Source organism: Grampus griseus, assembly GCF_964374135.1.
Source record: "Grampus griseus genome assembly, chromosome: 15".
NCBI lineage: Eukaryota > Metazoa > Chordata > Mammalia > Artiodactyla > Delphinidae > Grampus > Grampus griseus.
This window is the reverse complement of record NC_139009.1, coordinates 17,191,172-17,219,167: the sequence shown is the minus strand read 5'-3', so window position 1 is coordinate 17,219,167 and position 27,996 is coordinate 17,191,172. Positions and strand designations below refer to the sequence as shown.

Genomic DNA, 27,996 nt, shown 5'->3' with positions numbered 1-27,996 from the left:
TGAAGGGGCTCTTTGGGGAGAAGCATACCTCCACAGGCAGACCAGTCTATGATGTTTTAGTGTATCCCACTTAAGGCTTGTGCTGTGACAGCAGGTATATCACTTGGCAGTTCTGTGCCTGTGCTTCTTGTCTGTGTTCATTTGTGCCCTGACCTTCACAGCGACAAGCTTTCTATCTATCCCTCTGCTTCCTGCCCCAGATCCAGCCCCAGTCTGAAACTGACTCTGAAGCTTCCTGCATGCAGCAGGCCCTGAGTTTCAGGGAGAAGCCCAGATGAACCCAAGAGAGATACCAAGAACCTAAGGGGACGTTGATCCTTGACCCTTCCACCACCTTCCTAGGACCTGCCTTAGGCTCCTTTCTTCTTCCAGGAGAAGCCTCGTAGTGTCCGGTACCTGCCTTCCCCTCCTTACAGAGGATGTTGTGGGCTTAGGAACCCAATCTCTGGAAGCTTTAGATCCTGACAACTGTGGATCCTTCTGCCTGCCTCGTGGATGTGTCTGTCGAGCACTCAAATCTCTGTGGATCTTTTCCACATCTGGCCAGAACCACTTCCCTCTTTTTGTACACTTACAGGGGAGAACATGCTTCCACTCCAGGGGACCTCAGGCCAGCATCTGTGGGGACCAGAGACAGTTCTGAGTTTGAATATAGTCCCAAGCTGTGTGACCTTGGGCAGATTACTTAATTTCTCTGAGCTTCAGGTCCCTTATTTGCATGAGGGGGTTAATAATGCCAAACTCAAAAGATTATCGCAAGGACTAAATGAGTCAGCGTTTGCCAAGTGCTTGCCGTGTCTGACACATAATGCCAGTGCAAACAATGTCAGCTACCATTATTAGCGGAAGTTTCTCTAAATGTGCATTAGTTTCTCTAAACACGCACTCAAAGCTGTGGCCAGCTATGTGCCCTGTTAACTGTAGACTCTGAGGGTAAAATTGTGAGTGAAACTGACACGCCCCTACCTGCAAGGAGCTTACTGTTCAGTAGATGAGACTGGCAATGAAACGGACAATGAAAATGAGAAGTAATATGAGTGGTGGAGGGGTGGTTATCACTGATCATAATATGAGCTTATAGGAGGGGCCTCTAATACAGTCTGAGATCTGGTACCAGCCCTCCCCAGGCTGAGCGGAGCCGCTAGAAGCTGATCAGGACAGGAAAGGCTAAGGAGTAAAGGCAGTGTTGGAAGCCTTCTGTTTATAGATAAGCAATCATATGTAAAATCTCCAACCGTGGGCTTCCCTGGTGGCGCAGTGGTTAAGAATCCGCCTGCCAATGCAGGGGACATGGGTTCGAACCCTGGTCTGGGAAGATCCCACATGCCGCAGAGCAACTAAGCCCGTGTGCCACAACTACTGAGCCTGTGCTCTAGAGCCCACGAGCCACAACTACTGAGCCCGTGTGCCACAACTACTGAAGTCCGCACGCCCAGATCCCGTGTTCCACAACAAGAGAGGCCACCACAATGAGAAGCCTGCACACTACCAGGAAGACCCCCACTCGCCGCAACTAGAGAGAAAGCCCACACGCAGCAACAAAGACCCAATGCAGCCAAAAATAAAATAAATTTATTAAAAAAAAAATCTGCAACCCCCTCAACTCTGGCCAACCCCGACATGGAAGATCCTTCTACTCCCACGATGTCACTCTGTCCTTTAAAAATGGTACATGATCAGCCTGATTTGTCTTGGCGATTGTTTATAATATCAATACTTGCCCGATGTCTTTCTTCCCTGTTGGAATGGGTGCCCCCTACAGGCAGGGCTCAGGACTGTCAGTTACATTCATAGCACTCAGCACAGGGTGTGATACTTTTTCATGCTCAGTGATATTAATAAATTAAGTGAGATGGAGCAGACACTGAGATTTGCTGCACCCTGCCTTTCAGAAATGCCCGAGGGCTCTGTATAGCTCACTCCTTTTCCCTCCTTCCCACAGCTGGTGGCTGGCTCACAGTGGGGAGGCTCTGGGCCCTTCCCACCACCAGGGTTGGAGCTTGAGCCGGGAGTTGTATTCATCACAGAGCAGTAGCAGCCAGCACCCCACTCCCAAAGCTGGTTTTGGCCCCTTTGCTCTGGCACTGGGCTCCTAGCTGCTCAAGGCTGCCTGTGCTTCGTATCTGATAATCGATGCTGCCATTATCTTTGGAGGAAATGCTGCCCAGTGATACCACACACTGAATCGATTAAAAGCAGAACTTTGAGCTCATATGTTTGGAGGGGTCTCCGCAGAGTGGAGACCTTTAATGCGGTCCCAATGCCTGCCAGAAACCCCCTCTGCAGCGCAGAAGCAGCTCCGTTGCAGGGCCAGAATATCCCACATTTTTACAGATTGGCTGGGGCAGGAGCCATACGATGTATTTATCTATAGTGAGGTCACCTTCTTCAACCTACCCCCACCTCAACTTTTGTTTTTAGCTCACTTCAAACAGAAAGACCTCCAGATTTTCTCTGCTTTTTCTGTTTTGACTTTTTTTAATCCAGTGCTTACCATCGTTGTTCTTTCTTTGTAGAGAAAACCCCCAGCAGATGGACATCTGTATCCATTTCAATCTTCCCAGCCCTCCCCTAGGTGGGAGGTGGAGGTATGTGAGCTGGTCTCTTAACTCAGAAATGAGACTAGGAAAGGGAGGCGTTCAGGAGGTGTGTGATCAAAGGCTGGGTTTATGCTGTGGACACCTGGGGGTTCAGGAGTCCTAAGGGAGACACGTGTGGCCTAGAAAGGCCAGGGAAGACTCCATCAAGGAAGTAAGACTGAAGTTGGGTCTGGAGGAGGAAGGAAGGATTTGAAGAGGGCTGGGATGGGGGTGCTTTTCAATGGGAAGGGGAGAGGCAGCTTGATAAAGCACAGAGCTGATGATGAGCATGTAAGCTCAAGGAGGAGGAACAGGCACTGTCAGAGGTGTAGGCGGGGAGACTGGCTAAGCGCGATGGTCAGAGAGCAGAGTACGTATGCCGAGTAGGATGGTAAATTTAGGTGTCATCCTGGCTAAGCTACGGTGTCCAGTTGTTTGGTCAAATACCAGTGTACATGTTGCTGTGAAGGTGTTTTTAGATGTGATAAGCGTTTAAATCAGTAGGCTCTGAGTAAAGCACATGACTGTCCATAATGTGGGTGGGCCTCACCTAATCAGTTAAGGCCTTAAGCTCAAAGACCAAGGTTTTCAGAAGAAGGGATTCTCCTCAAAACTGTCACATTGACAGCCTGCGTGCGTTCCCAGCCTGCTGCCCTGCAGAATTCAAGACTGAAGCATCCACTCTTAATCATCAGCCTACCAGCCTGCCTTATGGACTTCAGACCGGCCAACCCTCACAATCTCATGAACCAATTCCTAACATAAATCTTTCTCTCCATATACCTACGTAGATCCTTTTATTTCTCTGGAGCACCCTGGCTACCACCCTGAGCAGAGCTGGGGCTTTGCTGAATGATCACGGTCCGAGGGCAGCTTTTGAGAGCCAGGCTCCCTTTGCAGGGTATTAGAGGACTAGACATTGAGTCAAATTCTTCAGTCAAGTCCCATGCCCATGAGACTGCCCAGAGGGGCTCATGCAAAGGGAATCCCAGGGACTCTTTATTTTATTTATTTATAGACTTTATTTATTTATTTTTGGCTGTGTTGGGTCTTCGTTGCTGCGCACAGGCTTTCTCTAATTGTGGCAAATGGGGGCTACTCTGTTGCTGTGCGCGGGCTTCTCATTGTGGTGGCTTCTCTTGTTGTGGAGCATGGGCTCTAGGCACGTGGGCTTCAGTAGTTGCAGCACACGGGCTCAGTAGTTGTGGCTTGCGGGCTCTAGAGCACAGACTCAGTAGTTGTGGCACACGTGATCTTTCCGGACCAGGGCTCGAACCCATGTCCCCAGCATTGGCAGGCAGATTCTCAACCACTGCACCACCAGGGAAGCCCCCCAGGGACTCTTTAAATTGGACCGTCCATGCAGAAACGTGACAAGGGTGTTGGGTGGAGCCTGGCTCACTCCCAATTTTTTCACTTCTTGCGTGGAGTTGGTTTTAATTGACAAGAAGTCCCTCTAACCAGTGGACATTTTCCTGTTAAACCCAATGCTCTTGCATTCTCTTATGTAGCAAAAAGATTGCTTTTTTTGGCAAGGAAGCCTTGGATTTTTCCGAGCTAGTTGTGTGAGAAACATCCCTCCTGCAGGCCACTGTGCAAGTGAGTCCCCGCAGAAACGTGCCCGAGCCATCAGGTGTGGGGAGAAATATCTTTAGTAAGAGTAGGTCATGGAATGAGACTTCCCCACTGCAGCATGTGAGGGCAGAGGGGGTTTCCACAGGATCGTCCTTAAGAATCACTGTAAAAATGCATGACTCCATCTGTCTCCTCTCTCTTCTTTGGCTTCAGATGACCTGAGCCTGTTAAAGATTCCCCAGCAAGGGACCCTAGGCACCAGGAGAAGTGATGAACAGATTTTCAATTTGGCCCCAATTTGCATGGATTTTTTTTGGCAGTTGAAATCATGGTCTAAACTAGAGGCTGGAGATGGGTAGCGGGTCTTCCCCGTAAGAGGCAGATTCTTGATTGGTCTGGAGAGACTGCTGGTGCTCTGGGCGTGGGGCTCTAACCTCAGCTTCTGGAGAGAAGGCACAGGTGGCAAAGGGAGAGGTGGAGAGGGAATGGATGATCCGAGCAGTCGGGGGGCATCTCCTCTTCCGTGGGGTGGACTGATTTCTTCTGATGAAGGACTGCCTTGTGATTTCTCACGATTACAGGATATTGGGGACCTCAGACAGAGCCTGGGGACTCTGCTGCCCTGGGAACTGTAATGTGGCCCTTCAGGGTGAGCTGCACAATTTCTGTTGAGGAGGAGTTCAGAGGAGGCCAGAGGATGTGTGTTGAGGCTCCACGTGTTGATAATTTGGGATGTCTTGAGTGGTGGTGCTGGTGGTGATGTGGGCAATGGTGCTTTGGAGGAATCATCATAATGATAATAATAAAAATAAAAATAATAATAGCAGACATTCATTGAGTGTCTATTCTGTCCCAGGCACTGACCTAAGACTTTATTCGTAATTAGACATTTAATTGCCATAGCAACCCTATGAAGTGCTCTCGTTAGTCCCACTTTCAGATGGGGAGAGATGTTAAGAAACTGCGCAGCTACTAGCCAGTGGGTGGTGGTACCGCCAGCTTGGGACCCAGGCGGTCTGGTTTAGAGCATCCCTGCTCATGCTAACATTCTCCCTAAGCTGCCTCTTGGCCTTGACACTGTGTCCTTTTCTCCAGCCTAAAGTGCAGGCCAGGCCCCCCTAGCAGTCCTTTATATGCCAGCATGGACCTTTCAGGAGGCTGCTGCAGCCCTGTGTCAAGGATTTTCCAACTCAGAAAGGTGTTTCTCTGGAGCCTTGTTCAAACCTTTCATCCTGCCCAAACCCCCTCCAGCCTCCCTCCTCTTGCCAAGTCAGATCCTGCCTCCTGCCCTTGGAGGCCTCAGCTCTGTCGCCCCCAAACCCGCCCAGAGACGGCGTGGGGAGGGCCACCTCCTCCTAGGACAGCGCTTTTTGAGAAAAATTTCAGTTTGATCTGGCGAGGACAGTGGCTTCACTGTAGAAATAACAATATAACCCTCAAGTCTAGATGAAAACATATTCTAGTCCCATAGGTTGGTGGGATGTCCACGTGCCCTGGACGGACCTGGATGGAAAGGCCAGTTCAGAGTGCCCATCTTGACTCTTCCCTGAAGCCTTGAGAGGGAAACCCACCCCTGGGGCCTGGGCCTTCCTTGAAGTCCCTACGATGGGGCAGAGAAAGAAAGGGCCAACAACGCTGGTCTGGGCGAGAAGAAAGAGCGGTGGGGAGGGGAGGGTGAGAGTGGTGTGGGTCAGGGCCAGGGCAGGAAACTAGCCGGGGGGCTCTGCTGTGTCCCTGGGGAAGCAGGTCTTCCACATGGAGCTGTGGCCTTGCTCAGTGAGTGTAGGATCCACCGCACAGAGGCCCGTCATTAAAGTGGTGTTGACCAGAGAGAATTAAAGTATAAAAATGATAAGACCAGCTCCTAATTAGAGCCCGCTGGGCTCCAGGCAGGGCCTGGGGGCAGTTTTCGGGAAAGGTCTGCAGGATCTCAGCACATGGGCCGCAGGCACCCCTCAGCCCTGTCATCTTACATGTGGGAAAACTGAGGTTGTGGACAGGAAAGTTGCTCCTGCTGGGTCTCAGGGGAACTGAGCCCCAAGCCAGGGGTCCTTCTACCTCAGCTCAGGCTTCTCTAAGGGCTTCACATGGAAAGAATCTACCTACACAGGGATGCTGTGTGGCTGGGGCTTATGATAGCATTCAGTCATTCACTCGGTCATTCGTTTGTTCAACAAATATTTATAGAGTGCCTTCCATGGGCTAGAGACTGTTTTGGACACAGGATAGAGCTGAGAACAAAACCAGAAAAACAATCCTCCCCTCATAGAGTTATTATTCGTAGAATTTTTTTGGGGGGGGGAGACATAAACACACATTAAATAAATATCGTGTCAGAATGTGGTAAGTACAGTGGAGAAAAATGTGGACAGGAGGGTGCAGGGTGCCCTCCGTGGGCTGTTTCTGGTCAGAGAGTGGCAGGAAGCCTTGGACAGTAGTAAGGGCCGTAGCAAGAGTCCCACCTCAGCAAGACCCCTCACGACAGCATCCCCACCGCCTCACTGTGAAGTGGGAGGAGGATGGAGCTGGGGACCATAATTCACAAGACCACTGAGAGGTGCCCAAGAGGCAGGGTCCCAGGGGCCAGGACTGTGCTGTGGCGTGAGCCGGCGAGGTGAGGATGAGCGTCTACACAGACGGAAGGCTGGGCTGAGCGTTGAGGACGTGGCCTTGGGGGAAATTAGGAAGGGCAGAAGGAAGGCCGAAGTAGACTGTCCTGGCTGGCTGGGGAGAAGCACGTGGGAGAGGAGGAAGAAAGGGATGAGACTGGAGGTGAAGTTGAGAAGCAGCCTTGGGAGGCAATGAGGAACAGATTAAGCAGGCTTCACCTCTCGGGCATGGAGATCTCCTTGTGGGTTACAGCTGGGGGATGACATCGGGAAGAAACCACTTTATAAAGGTCCATCTGGCAGGTGCAGGACAGTTGTGTTGGAACAACAAGTCATCGGCGATCTAGGGCAGTGATTGTGGGATGCAGAGAGGGGAGGGACGCAGAGAGGCAGGAAGGACCACAGGACTTGATGCCTAAACTCCAACTTCCTCAATCCAACGCTGTTTTGGCGGAACCCGCAGGCTCTTTTTTCACTGCTCTGCGCCTGTGGCGACTTTCCAGGATGGGGAGAGGAGACCTGAGTGCCCGGAGCATTTCTCCAGATGTTGAATCTCATGTTCTGACTGCCGTACCCCTCCCAGTCTCTGCTTCTATCTCTGCCTCCCTGAGTCTGGCTTGGATTTGGCCAGCCCAGATTGGGAAGACCTTGGGGGACAGTCGGCAGGAAAATCTGGGGTCAGTCCAGGGCTAGAGGAGATGCATATGATCTATTCCTGGAAAAAACAGCAAGGAAAGGGGTTTGGGGGCCCTTCGTGTGCTGAATCTAGTTACAGTGCAACAAAGAAGCCGCAGGGCAGGTCCGGGTCCTTGCCAATCAGCGGGCACAGCTTGGGGAGTTTGGGGCACCGGGGACCACTCTGAGGATCTGACTGGTCTGGGTCCCTTGGCTTGTTGCAGCCTGGCAGGGGACCTTAAAACTTGGGGGTGGACAAGACCTGACCCAGTGCTTAGTGTCCCTGTCACAAGAGTCACTGCCTCCAGCTTGGGCCCGGCACTGGGTCTGGGAGGGGAATCTCGCTGTGGTTCCAAACTTACTAAATGCCTCTGGTGGAATCCACACATGTGTTCCCAAAGCCACCTCTGAGCAGACCTGGGTTGGCTGTGATAGGGGCTCTGGGGACAGCCAGGGTCCTAAAGGAACGTCCCATGCCTGCCAGAGCCGTGGCTGCTGTTTGAGGGCCTCTAGCTGCTGAGGCCTCTGGCCTGAGCGAAGAGGGAACCCAGGCTCATGTGACGGGGAGACTAACCTGGTGGGGACACCAGATGAGAAACTGGAGACTCAAGACGAGAAGGACCCCCATTTAGTGCAGCACAGGGGCTAGAATCCTGCCCGCACTCCCCTAGCCCATGGCCTCCTCCTTGACTCCGTGGGGTCTTGAGTGGACTGCAAGCTTGCAGAGGCCAGCACGGGGCTGCCGAGTCTGAGGGCCAGCGATCTGAGGCTGGGACTCGGCACTGATTCAGCCAGACAGCTTTGCTGGGCCATGGTTGTCTTCCCCGCCCTCTCTGTGCAGACTGAGGTGGGTGTGTACTTTGTACTTAATTATAGTGCTCATAACCAGAGAGGAGCTGCTGGGAAGCACATGTCATTTTGTTTGGGGATAATACACACGAAGGCTGGAAAATATCTATTAGATCATCCTGTACTGCCTCTGCCACAGCTGGCATGATTGGTATCAGATCACTCATGCTTTCTCCTGCCTGTGACTCAGGCGGGGCCTGGGGGCTGGGCTGGGCCTCCTGAAGGCTGGCAGCCCCACAGCTTTCTCTTGAGCTCTGCTCTCATTTTCCTTGTCTGCCTGCTCGGTTTTTCATCCCCGGATCTGTTTCTGCCAGCCTTGCTCTCTCGTGTCCTCCCAGTGAGCATTGATTCCTCTAGCCCCTGTTTATGGAGACCCCACTCTGTGGCAGGCCCACCCCTGCTCAGTTCTGGGCATTCAGACAATGATATCCATCCACTATTCACAGTTGAGAGCAACGTGAGACCTGCCCACGGATAATTCTTTTTTATTAAATTTTTATTGGAGTAGAGTTGATTGACAACGTTGTGTTAGTTTCAGGTGTACAGCAATGTGAATTGGTTATACATATACATCTATCCACTCTTTTTTTAGATTCTATTCCCATATAGGCCATTAAAGAGTATTGAGTAGAGTTCCCTGTGCTATACAGTAGGTTCTTATTAGTTATCTATTTTATATATAGCAGTGTGTGTATGTCAATCCCAATCTTCCAATTTATCCCTCCCCACCCCCTCATCCCCTAGTAACCATACGTTTGTTTTCTACATCTGTGACTACTTCTGTTTTTCGTTTTTTGCTTTAAGATTCTTTTCCCAGATAGGTCATTACAGAGGATTGAGTACAGTTCCCTGTGCTATACAGCAGGTTCTAATTTATGGCTAAATGTGGGCACACCATGCAAGAAGGACTCCTGTAGGTTAGGGAAGGGAGAGGTCACTCTGGGCTCTGCTCGTTGGGAGGCTTCATGGAGGAGACGGCCTTTGAGCTTGGAGAGAGCTCACCAGGTGGAGAAAAAGAAGGCACCACACTGGAAACCTGTAGCCCCCTTCTCATTCTATTGCTTAATATCCTCTGTCTTCCCCGTATCTTCTTGGTCATAGATTGACTCCCTCTAAATCTGGCCTCTGCCACCTCAATCCCTTACGTCTCTCTCTTCTCCTCCCACCTCTGGTCCATTTTAGACACAGTGGGCAGGCCAGTCAAGGCTGAGGCAGAGCTGGGAATCTGGTGACCAGAGAGCGAAGGCTGCAGCTGCCACCAGTCTTCAGCTTCCTTATCTGCAAAATGGGGGATGAGGGCTAATCTCTATGAACCATTCAGGTCTGATGTTGTAGGAATTTCTAAAGCAGGGAGCCACTTGGCAGAACCAGGGTCCAGAGGTGGCGGCTTCATGTCTGTTTCTTCGTCTTCCTGACTTCAGCCACCACCGTTAGCCTGGCAGCTCCCAGATCTGCATTTTCAGCACAGATTCCCCCCCTGAGTGACGGAAACACATCTCCTGCTGCTGCCTGCCTGTGTCTCCGGAGGTGCCTTAAAATCAGCTTGTCCAAAGGGGAAATCGCTGTATTTTACACACCTCTGATTCACCCTGCTGCCAGGATACACGTGCACAACACATTCACACACTCACACCCTTCTGATCACGTTACTTTCTTAAAACCACTCCACCAGGATAAAATCCCTGGAGAGCTAGGTGCAGTGGGGCAAAGGTCTTCTGTGACCTTACTGCAGGCGCATCCGTCAAGACTCCACGCCTCCCCAGACACTGGACCCCAGCCAACCCTGACTGCTGAGCACACCTCCAGATTTCACATTTCTGCCTCTTTGCATGTGTTCTTTCTCTAGTATAGAACATTGCTCTCATGCCATGTTTTCTTCCTATTCATTTGTTAAAACCCAACTTGCCTATCACCTCTGCAAGGAAGCCTTCCCAGACATCACTTGTCCCAGTTAATGAATCATTGCCACTCCCTCTTTTCTATCCTTGACCTTGTGAATACAGCTTTTATAGCACTTATCACTGAGTTATTATCAGTTTACTGTGGTAAACAGTGGGCACCCCAACTCCCATTCATCTTTGGACTCCGGATTTTTCTAGCATGATGCCCAGCACTTATTAAGCACTAAGGATTTTGTTCTTTAAACAGAATTGAGTCCTAATGACTGCCCTGTGGTACTCATAGCTCCTTGACAGCAAAGCTCTGCTCAAAGTCAGGAGTACATTTCCAGAGGGCTCTGCAGTGGGGAGCAGCAGTAAGAGTCTGTGTTTTTCGCTCAGTGCCTGCCCTGAGTTAGATGTTAGGTGTTTTCTCTTTCTCAGCCTAGAGTGAGCCCTTGAGCTGACCCAGAAGTTCTGAGCATTTATCACCTAGTATTGATGACCACATATTCTGCCTTCCCTCCTTATGCCTAGAGATGAAGGAAGAAATACAAGCTTATGTTACAAAGAGTATTTCCCTGGTTTATCAGCTCTCCCTCTCTCAGCTGGCGCTCAGAATGATTTCTTAGTTCTCAGCTTTTCTTCCTCTGATCAAAGTGCCCGAGGCAGTGAGCACCAGGAGGGGAATGCGAGCATTTCTGGCTCAGTCTCACGCTCCCCTCTTCTGCGCTGTTTGAAGAACCTGTAGCCCAGAGTTCACCAATCAGGTGGGTGTGGCCTGGCTGCAGAAGGGTCTCCAAGGGCTTGGCGGGGAGCCCGGATGCCCTGGGATATCTGGGGGATGCAGGGGGCAGCTGCCCTACCTCCCCCTGGAGGAGATCAAAGCTGCTTGTGCCCTTCCTTGTCCTCCCTTTCCCATTCTGTTCACTCAATCGTTCTTTTCTCTCCAATGAATTCAATGCAGAAAATCCATGAGCAGAATTTCTCTCTTCAAAGGATCAAATAACCTTTTTTTTTTTTGGCCCCCTTTTTACTTTTTTTCCCAAACTGCCAAAGGAAAACATGCCGACAGACTTAGAGTTAAAGGTGAGAGAAAGAAAGAAAAGTTGCAGCAAAGTAATTTCAACTTGAGAAGTAGAGTGGTTGAAACCCAGAAAAAATGTGCGCTCAGCAATATGGTCCGCGCCTACAAATTAACCCTGAGCGCTCGTGTAATTAGTGCGAGGGGCAGGGAACTGAGCAGCTCACAATATCTCTCACCCAGTTCGGAATTACGTTCACAAAAGAATTTCCTCTTCCTTTCTTGTGAGAGTTGAGAGAGTTGCCCTGTCGGTCTGGTATCAGCATTTTGGGCTGGATTTTGCTCCTGAGGAGGTGGTCTTGCGGCTGTACCCTCCTGACTTTCACCTCTGCGCGTGGCATAACTGGGCCTTCACAGAGTGGGGGTGGAGGCCAGTCAGCTCCTCTTCCGGAGAAACGGACCCTGAGGAGCCCCAGATACCAGCTCTCCTGGCCTCTCAGTGCTTCCCACTACCCCCTTTCTGCCCCTGTGCTGCATCTAAACTCTGAGTTTCCTGCTTTTTTAAAAAAAATGTTGGGGTGTAGTTGATTTACAATGCTGTGTGAGTTTCAGGTGTACAGCAAAGTGAATCTGTTACACATATACGTATATCTACTCTTTTTCAGATTCTCATACTGAGTGAAGTAAGTGAGACAGAGGAAGACAAATATCATATGATATCACTTATATGTGGAATCTAAAAAAAGGCTACAAATGAACTTATCCACAAAACAGAAATAGAGTCACAGATGTAGAAAATAAACTTATAGTTACCAGGGGGTAAGGCGGGGAGGGATAAATTGGATGATTAGGATTGACATATACACACAATGAACTCTACTCAGTACTCTGTAATGGCCGATATGGGAAAAGAATCTAAAAAATGAGTTTCCTGCTTTTGACATGAATGTGGATATTTATCACCTCTTGAGGAATTAAGAGAATTCAGGTCTGTAAAGTGCTTGGAGAGCTATTGTTGAAGACTCTGTGGCTGGTGTTGTCACAGGGATCTTTGTGGTGGGGGCATGCTTCATGGGGGTCATGGGAGGGTGGCTAACAATCTTTTCCCTTTTTTCCATAAACTCTTCTGGCATCTAGTGAGGCCAATGGACTTGCTATGGACTGAATGTTTGTGTCTTCCAAATTCATATGCTGAAGCCCTAACCCTCAATGTAATGGTATTTGCAGGTAGGCTTTGGGGAGGTAATTAGGTCATGAGGGTGGAGCCCTCATGAATGGGATTAGTGCCCTAAAAAGAAGAGATGTGAGACAGATGCTCTCTCTCTGCCGTGTGAGGGTACAACAGGAAGGTAGCTATCTGCATGAGTTTCTTCACCAGACACTGACTTGATCTTGAACTTCCAGACTCCAGAACTGTGAGAAATCAATGTTTGTTGTTTAAGCCATTTGGTCTGTGGTATTTTGTTATAGCAGCCCAGACTAAGACAAGACTCATTCTCAGAATGTTTTTAAATGCACAAAATAAAATATATAGGATTACAAAGGAAACTAATTATATTGACATACAGTTATCAAAATATAAATAAAACATGTGTGGTACAGTCATATATGTGCTTCTTTATTAACTCATCAAAAAGCAAGATCTACTTATGGGTTGAATAACTGACATATGTCTGAAATAAATAATATTTTGAGAAATCTGCAACAATCGTAACATACTAAAATATCTGATTTCTACTGTTGACAACTCATAGCATTGCTAAAACTACTGTGGTTTATTGCTCACATTCGTAATTGAGGGAAATGCTATAGTTCAGTTAGAGGTTAGTGAAAATAAAGATAGACATTTTCCCCATCTAACTTCATTGACCCCCTGACTTCTGTCCATGGGCCTTTGGATGAGTTTCTGCTGATGAATAAATGGGTTTATTTGGAAGATAACTGAACCATTAGTGGCTTCTACTGAATCCTCTGCTTGTGGGGGTTCTATGTCCCTCTCTGGAGACTGAAGGATTGATTTCTTGGAGTCAGGTGTCACTGAGGGTCATTTTTAAGAAATTGGGGGACCAAGAGGACAGAAATAACAAGAGAATTAACAGTATAATATGTGCGTGGTAAGGAGCACTGGGTTGTTGGCCTGTGCTGTGAGCAAAGAGGTGAGGATGTGTGCACGGCTGAGGAAGGGTGTAGGAGCACATGCTTCTCAGAGGGGAAGCCTGGATGCTTAAGGGGTAAATGGACAAAAGGGAGGTGATGTGGGGCCAGGCAGGGTGCAAGGCATGGAAGTTGGGGCATCTTGGCAGTTCAAGGTGGTGCCTCTCTGGGCTGCAGGGCAACTGGGAGCTCTCCCTAGCTCAGGATAAGGGACACAGATCTGTGTTGCAGGCATATTGATTTTCAGATGCACCTGATCATCTGGTTTGAGGTCCTGTTCTTCCATGTGTTCTCCGTGAGCCAGCCTTCAGCATTATCATGTGCACTTAAAACATTTTCACCCACTGGTCATTGACTTCCTCAGCAGTTCCTCCCAGATTCTCTCAAACAACAGATTCAGGCTTCATGAACAAACATTTGTAAACCGGTTGCTCATTTGCCATCTATTTAGTGCTGTGATAACTAAAATCATCTCTGAACAGGAAAATATTTTTATCTTTCTTAGTTGCTATTCAGAGGACCCAGGGTGGGCAATTGAACTTCCGTACTTGAGAAAGATAAGATGCTCCAGGTAATATTTAATTTTACTAAAGAAGAAAATCCCAAAATGACTTTTCCCCTTAATAGTTTTTGTCCTTGAAAACAAAGCCCACATGATACAGATGAATAATACCTCAAAGTCTTTGTTCTCTGGGCTGAGTCTCAGAGCTGAGTGCATTAGACAGGGGGCTAAAACTTGTAGGCAGAGGTATAGAATCCCCAGTCTCTCCCTTTTAACATGAATCCCAGGCAAGTGCCCCTCCGGAACTTAGTGGTGAGAGGTTAGATGAGAATTCCTGTTCTATGTTAAAAATTATTAATGTGATAATTTATTTTTTTCTTTTGTACTAGGTCTTCAAAATTTTATAGTTACAGCACATCTCAGTTCAAACTTGCCTCATTTCAAGTGTTTGTGGCCACATGTAGCGAGTAGCTACCATACTGAATAGTGCTTCTCTTCCTTTCTTTCTCTCTCTCTCTGTAATAAAATATAGTTGACATACAATATTATGTTAGTTTCAGGTGTGCTACGTAATGATTTGACTTTTGCATACATTATGTAATGATTACTACAATAAGTCTAGTAACCAACTGTCTGCATACAAAATTATTGCAATATTATTGATCACATTCCGTATGTTATTACATCCCTGTGACTTATTATATAACTGGAGGTTTGTACCTCTAAGTCCCCTTTGCCTATTTTCTCCCACCCCATCGCCCACCTCCCTTCTGGCATCTACCTGTGTACTCTCTGGATCTATGAGTTTGCTTTCATTTTGTTTTGTTTGCCTATTTGTTCTGTGGGGAGTTCTTCTCTGAGACTTGCTTTTCACCGTGAGCTGTGCTGCCCCTTGGCTAATTCTGCCATGGAACTCAGAGGTGTTAGTGGTTGGTGTGTTAGAGCAATTGCTGGGTACAAAGGCGCACTGGGATGCAAAGATACGGGGAAGAAGCCCAGTGGGAGGGAGAGGCATCCATGACACCAGTCATTCTATACAAAAGACAGCGAGCTGTGATTACCATCTCCCGGAGTGTGTGGGAGCTCTGAGACCTGGGAAGGTGCCTTCCTGAAGGCTGCCACACACAGAGCTACACAGAGCACAGGCAAGAGATTTGCTCATTAGGAGACACCATGAGTGAAGCAGCCACGCCCATAATGCCAAGACCTTGGCAAGAAGAGAAGGGAAAAAGCCACTGTCTCCAACTTTCTCTAGTAGCTCCTGGATCACTGCTACTCTTGTATTTGTTTGATAATCCTGTGGTTAATCTATTTGCTTGTATTCCATTGTGTTCCTCAGGTGAACTAGATGCAGTTTACAAAAACAGTTGGATTATGGCAAGACGACATAAAAATGACAAAAAATGAGGCACAGGAGATGGAAGAATAGGAGAGATGAATGGAGCCAGGTGTGAGGTTGGTTCAAAATACACATCCCTTAATGTCTCACCGATTTTGCTAGAGATGGGCTGTATTGATCTGAGTCTAAGCTTTTCAACAGCCAAGGCCAAGGAAAGCACAGTAAGTGGCATGAGTCACAGCCCAAGAAATAAAAGCGAACAGGAGTGGAGTTGGCACACATCACACTGTGAGGCCAGGATGCGAGGACACGGGACGAAGCACAGCGGAAGCATACCAGTGACACCGAAATCGTGTCACATTCTCGGAGTGATGTTCTTCCTGGATTCTTCCTTGAAAAGAAGCTTCATCAGGCCCCAGCTGCTGACCTCAGCGGCACCTGGCACACATCAGTATGAAATCCCCCTCCATCTCCCCGCCCGCCGAGTGTTTCTCTTTCGTCTCTGTTTAGACCAGGGGCACAACTCCTTGCTGTTCTAGAGAAGCTGTTCTGCAGAGCCCACTTGCTGCTCTCCAGATACTCAGCTCTCAGATGGACAGGCTTAATCTGGGTCAATTTAAGGGATTTAGAGCAATGCATTTCCATGGCAGGGACTACTTTGAGTTCACCAGAGCCTGTTTCCTTCCCTCCTGGGCACATGAGTACTTTCCCCAGACTCCTCTGCAGCTGGGCATGGCTTTGACACTGAGCCTGAGCAGAAGTGATGTGTGTCACTTCTGGGCTGAAATGGTTGGGAAGTAAATACATTCTCTCCATAATCCCTTTCCCCATCCGCTGGCTGAGAGGAGAAGGCTATAAGGACCCAGAGGAAGGTGGAGACACGGGGAGGAAGAAGCCCAGGCTACTGAGGGTCTGGTGGAAGACACCAGCCAGAAAACCTTCACTAGACCGTGATATGCACAAGGAACCAACCTCTATGGTGTCAAGCCACTGAGAATTCCGGATTTGTCTGTTAGAGTAGCTAGCATTATTTTAACAAATACAGTTCCCCTCGGGAAATGCTCTCTAAATAAAACTCCTCTCACCAAGAGGAACTGAGAGATTTGAGTGACACCAAGTTCAAGGTTACATTCTCTGACAACTGCTAAGAGTGCAAATATTCTCTGTTGCAGGGAAGTGGGTAGGTGCAAAACCTTATGTTTTAATAGTCACCCAAGGTGGGAATAAGATTAACACACTCTTGTCAAAATTGTGTCACCTTACAAGAACTCCTGCCTGAATAGAAAGCTCTCATGTCTCCTTTTGGAGATAACCCAGGCTGTACCTGTGGGTTAGACCAAGATTCTCCTCAGAAAGTCATTTTGTGTCTGCTTTAACACATGGGAAAAAAGGTAACCAAATCCACACGGTTTCATAGAATGTAATCTTCTATAGTAATTTTAACCTGAAAAAAATTTTAAACAGCTATAACCCTCTGACTGCTGCATCCCTTAAAAACAAAACAAAACTTGGACAGTGAACTTGGTCAAGTCCCCTTCTCACCCTAGGCTTTAGTTTCCAGGCATGACCAATGGCAACTGGATGTGATGGGCCAAAACTGCAATTTATAATCTATGTGTATGATGCCAAACGAAAACTCTCTATAGCACACTCCAATAGCATATTGATAGTAAATACAATTCTGTTCCCGTTATCCTTACAGGATGTAAGCACTAAGCAGCAGCTATGGCGGCAGAACAAACATTTCCAACTGCCACACACATCATACAAGGTGAGATACTCGTAATATTTATGGACCAGGTCCTGAGGGCCAAAACCGGGAGGGAAAGGTAGCCCCTGCTTCTCCCGGAGAAGCGCTGAAGGCCTGCGGTTGTGCTTACTGATCACAGGGGCTGGGTGGTTATGTCACCATCACATTGGATGTTGAGGGAGGATCCAGGTTGGTGAGCCTTGCTGGTGTGCAGGGCGACTTTGCTCCTGATGGGAGCTCGCTGTTGAGTTATCTGCAGGGCTTGGTGATTTGCCCAGGAATGAGCTCATAAGTTCTCCAGATTCAGTGACCAGACTAGAGCAACAGCGTTGAAAGAGCCAAATGATGAGACAGAACTGGGCTTCACGATGGGCCACTGCTCCTGCAGATGTCCACCCAAGGGACACAACTACCCTTAATTTCCAACTTTACCCAGGCTGCCTGGGACCTGACTCCTTTGTCCCTAGAGCAGGTAAAGCCAAACTCTGGCTAAAGGGTAAAAAATTCACAATGAAGAACCCCAGATCTGATTTTTTTTTTTTTAACTCTCATTTGATGTCTTAAATCATCCTGGAATTGAGCTCTACCGTTTTTCCTCTTCCAAGATGGTGAGGGGAAAGTGTGAGCAGATGCTCCCCTACTGTAGAGGTTGGGTGGCTGGGAAAACTGGAGTCCTGGGGGCTGTGGGATCTATAGTCCAAAGTGCCTTTTATCCACACCCAGGCTGTGACCTGGGAGTGCTGTGAGAGGAGGGGCTTTGTCACTTCATGATTCACCGATTGTCCATCCTTCTCTGCTGGAGGACCTTGAAGGATGCACATGTGTCCAGTTAGGAGGATGCTCCAGGAAGCCCCCAGGCAGTGCATGTAAAACTTTCCATGTGCCTGTGAAACACCTGGACATGATGATTCTGCATTTCTAACCAACCTCCAGGTGAGGCTGACGGTGCCCTGAGGACCCCACTCTGGGTAGGAGGGTCCAGGGAATTGTGCCACGTGTAGAATGATGTTTGGACAAGCAGTGCTTCTGTGCAGCTCCCCAGAGCCTGCCAAGAAGGCTGGAAGGATCTGTGATGAGAAGGGTCTGAGTGAGAAGAGAGGATCCAGGGGAATGGCTGTCCAGGGTCTGTGAAGAACACCCCCTCCTGGGCTTCCTTCCACTTACCCTGACTTTGTGCTTTGCGTCTTTGCTCTTACAGATTTGGAGGGCCTCATTATGCCTTACACTGGAGCTAGGTGTTTAGACCAATCTGAGGATATAAGCAAGCTGACAGAAGGCATCTGATTGAAAGCCTGGCTTGGAGAGGTGGGGGGATGGGGAGGACTGGAATACACATTCAGCTCTTTGCTCCCTACCACGCATCTCAGGTCAAAGCCCAGCTCAGCCTTGTTCCCCCCGTTCTCCTGGGATGCTGTGGAGGAGGATGCCTCCCCTCTTGAAGAGGCTTTGGCTTCTTGCATCCTGACATGTGCATGTTTTCTGTTTTATAGGAAGAAATGTGTCTTGGCTGGAGGCCCATGTTTCGTTCCAGCACATCCTTTTTACCAAAAGAGCCGTCCCTGGAGCTGCCAACAGTGTTTAGGAGAAAGCCATCCAACAATACTTTGGATCTGGGAGCGTGGCCTGACCACGGACGTGGCCTTCCCCGCCCCGAGAACCATCCATCGGAAAGCCTGGCACACGGTAGAGTGTCTTTATTTTTACTCCAAAATGTAAAAAATGTAAAGCTGGTTTCTTTCTTTCTTTCTTTTAACAGCTGGGAAAACTCCTGTCAGTGGACGCAGTGTCCTTTCCAGATTCAATATTGTGCAAACTGCATATCGGCAAATGGAGTAAACAAATATGTCCATGGAGCTTTCCTGATGCACAGAGAGATGGGGCCGCCCCGATACAGAGACGCAGACCTGCCGATCGGCACGGGAGCTGCTGAAACTGCTACTCCACCAGCTCTGCTACCGTCTCTCTCCTTCAGAACAGAGTCTGAGAGCCTGGGGTGATGGGCCACTCGGATGCCCAGCAGCAGGGGACCCCTGGAGTCACGCAGACCTAGGGTGGCTGCAGGTTGGATGGGAGCTCTCATTGGCTGCGGTGGGGACTCACCACCTGACCAGTCCTGCGCCTGCGCTAAAAGCCCCACCCTCTTCAGTCCCACTTGAACCGCAAGGCTCTCACCCCCAGGCAAGGCGGAGGAGTTTGTTTCTTTTTCTCTTCTTTGTTTTTTGAAGTTTACTTTTCAGCTCTGTCTCCCCACTCCGGCAGGCCTGGGCAGGAGGCAGTACCCCATGTGGCATCTTTTTGGCATAGAGAACTTGGCCAAGTCCCTTTCTCAGCACGGGTTTTAGTTTCCAGGCGTGCAGTGTTAACATGGGTGTGACGGACCCCGGGCTGGCTTCAGCTCTGCAGTCCTTCGGAGTGTAGGATGCCTCTGTGCAATGCTGGGTCTCAACATGCTCCCGTGGCAATAACTTAGTGAGGTTAAGTACCTTTTAAATGTTCCCTTCTAAGACGACGAGGAAACAGATTTAAGGGGATTAGACTGTTCTATTGAAAGGTGGGCAGAGAATACGTGGAGAAAGCTAGCATTTAGACCCGGGGCTGTCTTTTCAGAAATCCTGTACTTTCTTTTTTGCAAAACAGCATCATGCTTCCCCAAACACCCCTGCAAGAAAATAAACAAACAAAACAATGGGACAAGGAGCATCCAAAGGGTACACCTTCAAAGCCTGAAATGAAATTTTTATCCATCTCTCCTCCATGTATCACCTCCCCTGGCCTGGCTGGTTGAATGTTTTCTCCTGTCTGTGATGGGGTCGGAAAGGGAGGGGCGGGGTGGAGAAGCTGCCCATCTGCCCTTTTGGGAGAGCTGTTATTTCCTGACATGCTTGTTTCTTTGGACAAGCAGAAATGGGCACGTCCTCTTGCTGGTTTGTGATGAAGCAAGAGTCGCTTCTCACCATTAACAACCTCATGGAGTTTGGTGTTGCAGAAACAGTTGCTCAGGCAGGCTAGGTTCGGTTGCTACCAAATATCCTTGAAGTCTCAGAATTACTGAGAACAAAGATTTGCCTCCATGCTCGCTGGGTCCCTGATAAATCGGGCATGTCTGTCCTTGTTTCAGGAGGGAGATGAGTTCTGAGGTGTCAAGAGGAAATGGCCCTGTACCCAGTTTCACGTCCCGAACGGGGTCCCTGGTGCCTGGGATGCCATGTTGCTGAGCAGATGGCAGTGTCATGGGTGTGCTTCTGGTGGAGAAAAGATGGAGATGAAACTGCACACCCCCTCATGTTGGCAGCTTTGGAGAGTCTTGGCCAGCTCTTCCAGGGCAGGTGCTGAGGTGAGAGGCTAGTTAGGGCACAGGAGCAACAACCCAGGCCAGAGCTTCCTGTGTTGAGCAGTTAGACACAGGTTGTTGATGAACTGCTTAGCACCTGGCATATATCTATTATTTCATGTAGGTTTTGATTACTGAGTTATAGAAGTTTTCAAATATTTCCTCTTTCTAGAGTTGCATCAACTCCGTTCTTCCTAGTGGGAAGATGGAGAAATAAATCAACCAAGATATTCTTTGACCGATCACCATGCCCATTCAATGTTCAGATGCCTATGCCGATCAAATCTCTCCAGAATATCCCAGGTAATACATTTTGAGGGTTATCGTCAGCCTAGCTTGTTTGCTTCCCCCCTCTCTCGCTCTCAACCTTCTGAAGTATAGCATAGGTACCCTCGTAACAGAATATGTCAATGAATGTATTTAATCAGTGGTTGATATGTGCAGCTGCCTAAATTTGTGGTCTTTTGCACCTTTTATGTGGCCTATGGCAGAATATGTGGTGAATGTTCTTGTGCCTCCCACTGCTATATGTTTGCTCCTTGGAGATGGCTTTTCAGCTCTGTTTCAATGCCTCTCCCATCCATGCAGCATGTGGCAGACAGATTCTGAGGTAGTTGACCCTCCATGGTCCTGATCTCCTGTTTGTGTCCTGTATAATACCTTCCTCTTGAGTGTGTATAGGGGGACCTGACTTGCTTCTAACCAACCGAATATGGCAAAAGTGACGGATGTCACTCCTATGATTACATTGCATTATATGAGGCTTTGTCTTACTAGCGAATTCATTCACTGTTTTGATGAAGTAAGTGGCCATTTTGGGGAAGTCCACGTGGGCCTCTCTGAATGGTGGGTGACGTCTAGGAGCTGAGGGCAGCCTCCAACCATTAGCCAGCAAAAGCTGGGGCCCTCAGTCCTACAGCCACAAGGAAATAAATTCTTCCGGTAACCTGAGTGAGCTTGGAGTCAGGTTCTTCCCCATTCAAGCTTCTGGATGAGAACACAGCCTGGCTAAAACCTCAACTGCAGCCTTATGAGACCCTGAACAGAGGACCCAGCTAAGCCACACGCAGACTCTGACCCACAGCAATAGTCAGATAATAAATGTGTATTGTTCACGGTTGCTAAGTCTGATAATTTGTTATGCAGTAGTTGAAAATGGACACATAACACTCAGAAGTTCCTGGCCACCTGCATCGTAAGAGAGGTTCAGTGCTGTTCCTCTAAAATCTCCTCTGTGTCATCCAAGACATGTCCTCTGTGTGCTCCTGAAAATGAAAAACTCGATGATTTCCTGGAGAGAAATATCAAATACCACTGGACTTACGTTTTTAGTTGTTAACATCTGCGTCTGTAGGCTAATGTCTTTCCTGAATTCCAGATCCTAATGCCTACTAATATATCTTCGCTTGGTAGTTCTACGTCAACATAAAAATGTCCCAAACTCGGGCTTCCCTGGTGGCTCAGTGGTTAAGAATCCACCTGCCAATGCAGGGGACACAGTTTCGAGCCCTGGTCCCAGAAGATCCCACATGCCGCGGAGCAACTAAGCTTGTGCGCCACAACTACTGAGCCCGTGTGCTGCAACTACTGAAGCCCGTGTACCCTAGAGCCCGTACTCTGCAACAAGAGAAGCTACCTCAAAGAGAAGGCCATGCACTGCAATGAAGAGTAGCCCCTGCTTGCCACAACCAGAGAAAGCCCATGTGCAGCAACGAAGACCCAATGCAGCCAAAAATTAGTAAAAAAAAATGTCCCAAACTCAACTCCTTATCCTCCATATTTGCTTCTTCTCCACTGCTTTTTGCCTTAAGAAATGGCACACTTCCCCTGTCAGCCTAGATCCTCATGTCTTCCCAGTAGTTCCCTGGGATGGTCCTTGGATCAGAAGCCCTATTTCATGTCTGGAGTGGAGAGACACTGCAAGGCTCTGTAAGCCCTGGGCCTTTGTAAATTGTCCCTTGGGCTTCTGGGGGGCTATTGTCCTTGTCCCCAGGGCCAAAAGGAGTCTTTTACCTGGGAGGTAAGAGGTCCCAAGCTCCAGGCCAGGATAATAAACCAGACAGATTGCAAAGGTACTGGGTCCTGGAGGCTCTCAGGGCTTTTCTCGGGTTTTCTCCAAACAGTCCTATATCCTCTGCCAAGGATATGTGACTCGCTGCCCTGCCTTTCCAGTCTATTAAACCTAGGCTATTAAGGATTCAGAGAAATCATATACAAATTTCCTCCTATATTAAATGACATTAAAGTTAACATCCAAAGTTACAGAAAAAGATTTATTTAGTAAGGAATGTTCTCACATCCTTACTAAGCCTCAGTGTAGATGTGACTACCCTTGACAAGTCAAAGGTTAAAATGTCCCTCTGTCTCTGCAATATTTGTCAAGATTGAGTCCTAAGAGTTGCATTTTCAAATGCCTCTAATGAAAAGGGGGTATCTGTTCAGATGAAAAGGCAGAGGTGCAGAAACAGAGACTATGGTTGTCCCTGAAGAAGTGATACAAGATGGCTAAGAAATATCATTTGAGAGAAGGGGAAGGACCAGCCAGCCCTACATTAAAAAGTTAAAGGAATAGGAGAAAAAACAAACCATGAAGTCAGTGTATAATTATAGCTGATGCATGTATCATGTTTTATAATGCAGTGCTTGGATGATTAAGCAAAGAAACATCAGGATAGGAAACCTAAGATGGAGCCAGAAACAAGGTCATTGCTGAACTTGTATGCTGTGAGTTCTACAGTATTTGATGGACATGGATATTTGGTCCTCAGCAGCCACTACAGACTGGCAGTCAGGTGAGTACGGCTGTTTGCTCAGTTGGGGGCCTCAGTTCAGACTAGTGTTCTCTGAGAACATCTTTACTTCTTCCCTAAACAGTTGCAAAGGAGAAACTAAAGCCATTTTAAACTATTTATTTATAAAAATGTCTTACATTTTACGTATAATTTATTCTTGAGTATATTATATATTTTGTGGACATTTGAGATTCATTTTTCCATTATATTCTCTAACTGTCTAATGCTGGCATAGAAAGTAGTCATTAATTTCTAAATAATTATTTTTTAAAATGTGTAATAACTTCTCATCTACCCAGTCATCTAATCCTCAAACAGTAATAATTGCACCTTCTTATTTCTTGTGGCTAAAGATTTTTTCTTTTCTTTTACCTTATTACACTGTCTAGAAGAGCACTGAAATATGGAAGTATAATGCCATTCATATATGTAGTTTAAAATGTTCTAGTAGCTACGGTAAAAGAAAGTAAAAGGAAACATGAAATTCATTCAATAATATATTATTATTTAACCCCATATACCCAGAATAAAATTTCAACCTAAATCAATACAAAAATTAAAAATTAGGTATTTTACACTCTTTTTTAAAAAAATACTAAGTGTTCAAAATCTGGTACAGCACACCTCAATTCAGATGAGCCCTATTTCAAGTGCTCAGTAACCACATGTGGCTAGTGGCTGTCATTTTGGACAGTACAGGTCTAGAACTTCTAGAATACTATAAACAATGACCATGATTGCAAGTAGCCTTGTCTTATTATTTTGTTAAGTGGAAACATCACTTACTTTTAACTAGCTATTACTGCCATTTGGCTTGGGACAATTTTGATTTTTTATCATATCAAGGAGCAATCTTCCATTCCTAGTTTATAAAATGTTTTTGTTGTGGTGGTTAGTGTTATAAATTAGAAATGCTATTGAAGTCACCTCCTCATCTTCTAAGAAGATTTTTTTTTCCCCTTTGACTTAGTGATATGTCATTTAAAAATTTCCCCTAATATTTATCTGTCTCTGCATTCCTGAAATAATTTTACTTAGTTATGGAACACACCTCTTTTTACTTGGCAGGATTTGGTTTGCTTTTATTTCATTTCACCAGGTCACGTTTCATTTCACAAGGTGAGATTCCCCCTTGAAAATAATATGACTAATAATACTAGGCAGGCATAGGCACGCTCTGGACTGAGTGAAGGAAGGGCTGCTTTTTCTCCTGAGGGCCAGGAAGTTGAGTGTGTGGGGCAGGATGCAGGTCAGGGTGTGTGGCTGAGTCTGGAGCCTCCTGGACTCAGTCACCTGGGCCCAGTGCACGTGCCTTAGGGAAAATGGCTGAGTGCATGAGGAAAGTGCTGTGTAAAGGAATGGCAGCATTGGGAGCTGAGACATTGAATGATGTCGAACCACCGTATGCAGGCATAATACAGGGAGGGAGCCGTGTCCTCCTCCTTCTCTGTATCCTGAGAAGTCCTACGGGACTAGCCTGGGTGGTGTATGCCTCAAGCACCCCAATGCTGGTGACAATGGCCTGGGAGCGTGGGCCACCTGGTGCTGGTGTCTGGACCATTGATAAGCTCTGATCCATGGACAAGGATGACCCCGTTTCTGAGTCACGTGCTTTCAACAAATACCGTGTGTGTGGTCCAAGAATCATAGTAGCAGTACACTTGGCCCTCTGGTGGACTGGTCAGATTTTCTAGCACTTTTTTCTGTAAAACTGGTCACCAGGACTGACTATTTGCACAGAGTAGGTGTCCTTATGATTCTTGGAATTTTCATGAAAGTAGTGCCCAGAGAGAAGGAAAAGAGATGTTTTTATAATGGTGGAATGAATACTTAGTAATTATTCAAACTTGAATATTAAATGTGCCTGTATTAGTTTGCTAGGGCTGCGACAACAAGTTACACAGTCTCGGTGGATTAAGCAACAGAAATTTATTTTATCATATTTCTGGAGATTTAGAAGTCCCAGGTCAAGGTGATGGCAGAGTTCATTTCTTCTGAGACCTCTCTCCTTGGCTAGTAGATAGCGACTTCCTCACTGTGTCCTCACATGGTCTTTCCTCTGTATGTTTGTGTCCAAATTTCCTCATCTTATACTTATCAGGACACCAGTCATATTGGATCAGGGCCCACACCTGCAACCGTATTGTAACTTAATTACCTCTTTAAAGACCCTATCTCCGAGGAGGGGGGAAGATGGCGGAAGAGTAAGACACGGAGATCACCTTCCTCCCCACAGACACATCAGAAATACATCTACACGTGGAAAAACTCCTACAGAACACCTACTGAATGCTGGCAGAAGACCTCAGACCTCCCAAAAGGCAAGAAACTCCCCACGTACCTGGGTAGGGCAAAAGAAAAAAGAATAAACAGAGACAAAAGAATAGGGACGGGACCTGCACCAGTGGGAGAGAGCTGTGAAGGAGGAAAGGTTTCCACACACTAGGAAGGCCCTTCGCGGGCAGAGACTGTGGGTGGTGGAGGGGGGAACTTCGGAGCCGCGGAGGAGAGCGCAGCAACAGGGGTGCGGAGGGCAAAGCAGAGAGATTCCTGCACAGAGGATCGGTGCCGACCAGCACTCACCAGGCCGAGAGGCTTGTCTGCTCACCCGCCGGGGTGGGCGGGGGCTGGGAACTGAGGCTTGGGCTTCGGAGCTTAGATCGCAGGGAGAGGACTGGAGTTGGCGGCGTGAACACAGCCTGAAGGGGGTTAGTGCGCCACAGCTAGCTGGGAGGGAGTCCGGGAAAAAGTCTGGAGCTGCCGAAGAGACAAGAGACTTTTTCTTGCCTCTTTGTTTCCTGGTGCGCGAGGAGAGGGGATTAAGAGCGCCACTTAAAGGAGCTCCAGCCGCGAGGTGCGGCTAAAGGTGCGGACCCCAGAGATGGGCATGAGACCTTAAGGCTGCTGCTGCCGCCACCAAGAAGCCTGTGTGCGAGCACAGGTCACTATCCATACCTCCCCTCCCGGGACCCTGTGCAGCCCGCCATTGCCAGGGTCCCGGGATCCAGGGACAACTTCCCCGGGAGAATGCATAGCACGCCTCAGGCTGGTGCAACGTCACGCCGGCCTCTGCCGTCGCAGGCTCGCCCTGCATCCGTACCCCTCCCTCCCCCATGCCTGAGTGAGCCAGAGCCCCTGAATCAGCTGCTCCTTTAACCCCGTCCTGTCTGAGCGAAGAACAGACGCCCTCCGGCGACCTACACACAGAGGCGCGGCCAAATCCAAAGCTGAACCCCGGGAGCTGTGCGAACAAAGAAGAGAAAGGGAAATTTCTCCCAGCAGACTCAGGAGCAGCGGATTAAATCTCCACAATCAACTTGATGTACCCTGCATCTGTGGAATACCTGAATAGACAACGCATCATCCTAAACTGAGGAGGTGGACTTTGCAAGCAAGATATATTATGCTTTCCCCTTTTCCTCTTTTTGTGAGTGTGTATGTGAATGCTTCTGTGTGAGATTTTGTCTGTATAGCTTTGCTTTCACCATTTGTCCTAGGGTTCTGTCCGTCTGTTTTTTTTTTGTTTGTTTGATTTAAAAACTATTTTTCTTAATAATTATTTTTTATTTTAATAACTGTATTTTATTTTATTTTACTTTTTTATTTTATTTTATTCTGTTTCTTTCTTTCTTTCTACCTTTTCTCCCTTTTATTCTGAGCTGTGTGGATGAAAGGCTCTTGGTGCTGCAGCCAGGAGTCAGTGCTGTGCCTCTGACATAGAGGAGCCAACTTCAGGACACTGGTCCACAAGAGACCTCCCAGCTCCACATAATATCAAATGGCGAAAATCTCCCAGAGATCTCCATCTCAACACCCAGCTTCACTCAATGACCATCAAGCTACAGTGCTGGACACCCTATGCCAAACAACTAGCAAGACAGGAACACAGCCCCACCCATTAGCAGAGAGGCTGCCTAAAATCGTAATAAGGCCACAGACACCCCAAAACACACCACCAGACATGGACCTGCCCACCAGAAAGACAAGATCCAGCCTCATCCACCAGAACACAGGCACTAGTCCCCTCCACCAGGAAGCCTACACAACCCACTGAACCAACTTTAGCCACTGGGGACAGACACCAAAAACAATGGGAACTATGAACCTGCAGCCTGCAAAAAGGAGACCCCAAACACAGTAAGATAAGCAAAATGAGAAGACAGAAAAACACACAGCAGATGAAGGAGCAAGATAAAAAACCCACCAGACCTAACAAATGAAGAGGAAATAGGCAGTCTACCTGAAAAAGAATTCAGAATAATGATAGTAAAGATGATCTAAAATCTTGGAAATAGAATAGAGAAAATGCAAGAAACATTTAACAAGGACAAGGACCTAGAAGAACTAAAGAGGAAACAAACAATGATGAACAACACAATAAATGAAATTAAAAATACTCTAGAAGGGATCAATAGCAGAATAACTGAGGCAGAAAAATGGATAAGTGACCTGGAAGATAAAATAGTGGAAATAACTACTGCAGAGCAGAATAAAGAAAAAAGAATGAAAAGAACTCAAGACAGTCTCAGAGACCTCTGGGACAACATTAAATGCACCAAAATTCAAATTATAGGGGTTCCAGAAGAAGAAGAGAAAAAGAAAGGGACTGAGAAAATATTTGAAGAGATTATAGTTGAAAACTTCCCTAATATGGGAAAGGAAATAGTTAATCAAGTCCAGGAAGCACAGAGAGTCCCATACAGGATAAATCCAAGGAGAAACACACCAAGACACATATTAATCAAACTATCAAAAATTAAATGCAAAGTAAACATATTAAAAGCAGCAAGGGAAAAACAACAAATAACACACAAGGGAATCCCCATAAGGTTAACAGCTGATCTTTCAGCAGAAACTCTACAAGCCAGAAGGGAGTGGCAGGACATATTTAAAGTGATGAAGGAGAAGAACCTACAACCAAGATTACTCTACCCAGCAAG

General features: G+C 47.5%; 1 pseudogene across 1 annotated transcript in view; it reads left to right on the top strand.

Annotated features, from left to right (window-relative positions):
• The window catches only part of LOC309833761 (5'-nucleotidase domain-containing protein 3-like), a 79,790-nt pseudogene that overhangs the window by 17,875 nt on the left and 33,919 nt on the right, over positions 1 to 27,996 (top strand). The gene's annotated exons all lie outside the window — the stretch shown is intronic.